Raw genomic sequence first — 5,000 nt, 5'->3', positions numbered from 1 at the left:
ACAGTCGCTGGTGCAGTGTGACACTTGCTACCTTTTATAGCTTTTATTATTATTTGTTATTTGATTCACAGTTGCTTATGCATCCTAACTGGACATCCTGATATCCCTGGAGTTGAACTGACTTGGTACTACACTGCAGTCATTACAGTCTTCCCTTCATGTTTGAGCAGTGTCGGTTAGCTTGTTCTGGGTTAGCTCGCTAACGTTTGCAGAGACTAAATGGCTTCTGATTCTGTGGCATTTCCTCACACATTAGTCACTTCTGGAAGGAGTACGTAGACTAACGCCACTCTGGGTTTGGCATGAAAACTTAATTACTAGTCAATACGTGTTTTGATTTAGATACAGAACAAGGAGGATATTCATAATAGTAGTGCTAAAAATATACCGCGTATTGATTGGCTATAGACTTGAGCATTTTGATCACAATGTTAGTGAATGTTAACTAATCTAACTTAATCTATCTGACAGTGTCAGATATGTTTTCCCAGCCTGGTGACCAGGTCAGATAACGCTAACGTAAATTACCAACTATTTTTTCTTTATTTTCTATAGTACTCCTTTCTCTGGGCAGAAGGGTATTGAACTATGTTGTTGCTAGTTTATGATGGATATGGTGTCTCACAATTTGCCACTCGCTCCCGCAGAGGGGCATGGCTTCCCCGCGGACCGAAACAATCACTGGCCGGCAAGAGCATTTGACTCATAATATTCTAAGAGGACACGGAGCGAGAAACACATCTCAATCTCAAGCATATTATTAAAAATAAACAATATAAAGTCATGATTTGCTGCTGTCATAATTTTATTTTCAATGTAGAATGTCAAAAATGAACATCCATGAAAATGTATGCTGGCGTCAGTGTCATTAAGCTCACATTATGTGTGCCAGGGGCGCTATTGCTTAGCTTTGGCCCTTCCCACATTGCTCGCCATGTTTCTTCCTGAAGTATCTCCTGGATGGCCACGCAGCGGCTGAACTTATGAAAGTTCACCTGTCCGTCGTGATTCTTCTCTATGTTGTCCAAGGCTTCCTGTATGTCCTGTATGTCCTCTTAGCCTGAGAGAGAGAGAAAGCGAGAGAGAGAGAGAGAGAGAGAGATAAAGAAAGAAAAAAACCCCAGTGAACCCAGCAACTGTAAGAGCAATAACACTGTAGAAAGAGAGCTGCACTTTCTGAATGTGAAATATGTGATCAGTTACACAAAAAAGTGCTTTACAGAACTTGAGATGATCCACCCTGAGTTTAGTTTAGCTGTTTCTATAGTACTGACAAACTGTCCATCCCTCACACACACACACCACACCACACACACACACCCTTGTCCTGTTTGTAAACAACTTTAAGTATTTATTTGTTTATTTATTTCCTTTCTCATCTTCTAGTAATATTTCATGCTAATTACAGTTCTTTTCAAGCTAACTATTATTAAAATATAGTACCGTTCTTATATTCCTTAATGCATTAGCGCAGTTTTGGAAAAGTTGTAATGGTCAAGCTCACTGAAATAAGAACTGAGAGAAAAGGGTACAGAGAAGAAGGGATATTCCTCTACTACATGTGTTATGGTTTTGATGCACCGTTCAGGACTTGCACGACACATAAAGAGAAAGTGTTATTTAGAGAGGATGTTCGGGAGTGTCACGGGCTTCTGGGTCACGCAGGGAAATCCCTCGTCACCAGTGTTGCCATAGCAACCATCTGTTTCACCCTGCCCTGTTTCTTTGTCGCTGTGGTCAAAGGGTTTGCTTGTTCAAAAGCAAATCTGAAAAAATTGGCTGTAAAGTTTCTTTTACAGTATCACACTTTTAGTTTCCAGTTCAGCAGGTTTGCGAGGACATAGTGCACATATCACACACACCGCACACACCACACATACGCTACACAGTAGTGATAACTTACTGAAGTTTCACAAACAAATGAGCATTCTCACCCTCCCTCTCACTCTCGCTCTCACTGTCTGTCACTCTCTCACTCAAACTCACTTTCTCTCTCTCCGTCTCTCTCTCTCATTCAGTCAATCTCACATAATCTCACTCTCTCTGTTACTCTCTCTCTTTCACTCAATCTCTCTCTCGCTCTCTCTCTCTCACCTTGAACTCAGTTCAACTCGTTCTCTATCAGTTCACTAAGGTCTGCATTGCTCAGCTCACACTTTTTGCCATCCTTTCCTGTGTACAAACACGTCCACTTCTCCAGCTTAGACATGCCTGAGAGAGAGAGAGAGAGAGAGAGAGAGAGAGAGAGAGAGAGAGAGAAAGAAAGAGGGGAGAGAGAGAGAGAGAGAGAGAGAGAGAGAGAGAGAGAGAGAGAGGGAGGGAGAGAGAGAGAGAGAGAGAAAGAGGGGAGAGAGAGAGAGGGAGGGAGAGAGAGAGAGGGAGAGAGAGAGAGGGAGAGAGAGAGAGAATGATGGAGAGGGAAAGAGAAAGAAAAAAGTTTCAAAAATGTCAAAAACTCCAAAATGTCAGCTCTGATTTAAGATTGTTTACATCATTTATACTTCTATTTATAGCACAGTGACTTCAGGGATTTCTCTCTCTCTCTCTGTCTCTCTTCTTAACTCCTTATGTTTTGAAGTGCTTGCTTGGATCAAAGCAGTTTGGGGCACATGAAAACTCACTTGTAGATCTGTATTTAGCCCCCTTGGGTGTAGCCCACTCATGCAAAGGCGCACAAGAACAACTCATGGTGTCCTGACATGCACATATTTCTGGTTTATCCAGTAAGGCAAACTGAGGTAAAACTGAAATTCTGAACTTTAATCACAGTCATCATTTCATTTCAAATCTGTGTAAGAGGACAGTGCCAAACCAGCAGACATTATGCCACTATCCAATTACTTACTAATTACCTTTTATAGAAAATGTTTTGTAATATATTTCTGGTGTTTTTATTATTTCAGTATAATTCAGTATAATTCTTAAACATTACCACCCCCCATCATTGTTGAGAACAAGCTCACTAAATGTGGCCCTCACCTGAAATTCGGCGGAGTGTGTGCGGTGATCTACAGCCAAGAGCTCTCAGGCAATGAAGTGTGAAGTCCTGCAATGTCCATCTGCAGAACTACCAAACTCGCACCTCCCACCAAAACATGAAATAAGAAAAGAGAGAAAGACAAAGAATGCTAGTTCTGTGTTTCATTTAGAACATAAACATTGCGATGGGAAGGGTGTGTTAGGAACGTCATGGAGAATTTTCAGTTCAGGGCACAAAACAGGAATTTTGCCGCACTTGGAGACTGCCCTTCTCCTCTTCCACTTTTTGCTCCAAAATAAAGGCCTCGCATAGCAGGGCTTTCCCACATCTGTAAATGTATTGCTTTTTTAATTAGAACTTTGTTTCTGGTGTAAGTTACAGTACTGTCTTTACTGTGTACATCAGCTCTGTAGTTTCGAGGTAAATAAAAAGTTTGATACAGGGAAAAATACAACAGTTTCACTTTTTATATTTATATATATATATATATATATATATATGTCTGTTTTTGTCAGTTGAGAATAATCGCTTGTTTGTTTGTTTGTTTTTGCCTGGACCCAAGCTGGAGGTCATGCAGACGGAGGAACGGTGTGACCCTGCAGCAGCAGAGGCAGGTGGCCAGGGAGCGTGTGCTCAGGTTACAGCATTGGCTCTTTCCATGTGGTTTGCCTTTGGAGTCTTTGAGAATTAAAAAAAGATTCTAAATCTCTCTGTGACAAAAACTAAACTAAACAGACAGATCACTGAAAAAAACATTTGTGTCACTTTAAAAAATAAAAACAACTTAATCACTCATATATTTTAAGTTAATGATATTCTTCTTGATATGTGAAAATTGAGTCTACTGTAAGACTTTACACAAAATTACAGATGTAATAACAACATACTGTAATATTAGTATATTACATTTTGTATGGACCACATTACATCTTATAATGATGTCATTTCTTGCGACGGTGATTAAATAACACCTTCACCTTCTCCTCCCAAAGCTTCTCCTCCCAGAGGGCTTGTTTAATATGCAAAACATATACCCTTTGATTGGTGAAGAGTGGCGCCACACCCTTAGTTGCACGGTAACCGTCCATGTCAAGCCTGCAGGACATGGAGGATTGTCTGTCCCTCCACCTCCTGTACTGCACCACAATATGTGCAGAACCCCCCGAGGATAACATCGCCTTGAGCAGGTAGCAGACACAAAAGTCTGCTCCCTGCGGCACTACGTCAGGTAGCGATCACCTGGGAATGCCTATGAGAAGATTACGATATGCCGTTGTAATCCTTTATCACCTGGCCAGCGATTACAGCACACACCTGTGACGCTCTCTGTGTTAATCAATATCCCAATTGATCTTTGTCCAGTTTTGATTTCCCTTCATTTTAGTTATAATGCTGAGATTATGTGTGTTTCGGGGTCTTTTGCTCTTTAAAAAATTGCTTCCCTCTATAATCAAAGCAGTAGTTGTACACATATGTTTTTCTGTATGTTCCAAGTGAAAATTATGAACTATTTATATATTCATTCTCTCTCTCTCTCTCTCTCTCTCTCTCTCTCTCTATATCTATATATATGTATATATATATATATATATATATATATATATATATATATAATGGAATACAATATAATGTTCATGCTTTTGTCCTCCAACAAAGAGATTTTAACAGTTAACAAAGTTAACAAGCAGTTTTGTGAAGAGAGACCATCTTCTTGGTGTGTGATGCTGACATCTAGTGGTCATTTGGTGCCCAGTTTAAAAATAACACGTCCCTATTTTCATAAAATAACTAAACGGCGATTCCCCGATTCCTCCCTTATTTCTGCTAAACAAAGCTTCCATAAATAATTCCATTAATAAATGAATTTGCGTGTTGTTACAGAAAAACCTAACTTAGCTTACATGACACAAATGGCAAAAAGTGAAAAAGTATTGCCTGTTTAGACTTCAGTAAAAAGGCTAACGACGCATTCGCAGTGGCGCGCATGACCTCATCTGGAGACACGCCCGGTCTTAACTGC

The 5,000-nt window shown here is 40.1% G+C and overlaps 1 long non-coding RNA gene across 1 annotated transcript; it reads right to left on the bottom strand.

The window, feature by feature from the left end:
• Nucleotides 1–797: 797 nt before the first annotated feature.
• LOC113591708 lies at nt 798–3,140 on the bottom strand. Its single transcript, XR_003412231.2, has 3 exons — nt 2,980–3,140; nt 2,095–2,211; nt 798–1,060 (listed from the first exon to the last, which is right to left on the bottom strand). It is a non-coding gene; the product is annotated as an uncharacterized LOC113591708 (long non-coding RNA).
• Between the last annotated feature and the right edge of the window lie 1,860 nt (nt 3,141–5,000).

Source organism: Electrophorus electricus, chromosome 10 (assembly GCF_013358815.1).
Source record: "Electrophorus electricus isolate fEleEle1 chromosome 10, fEleEle1.pri, whole genome shotgun sequence".
NCBI lineage: Eukaryota > Metazoa > Chordata > Actinopteri > Gymnotiformes > Gymnotidae > Electrophorus > Electrophorus electricus.
The sequence above is the reverse complement of the archived record's forward strand: the minus strand, read 5'-3'. Positions and strand labels throughout refer to the sequence as shown.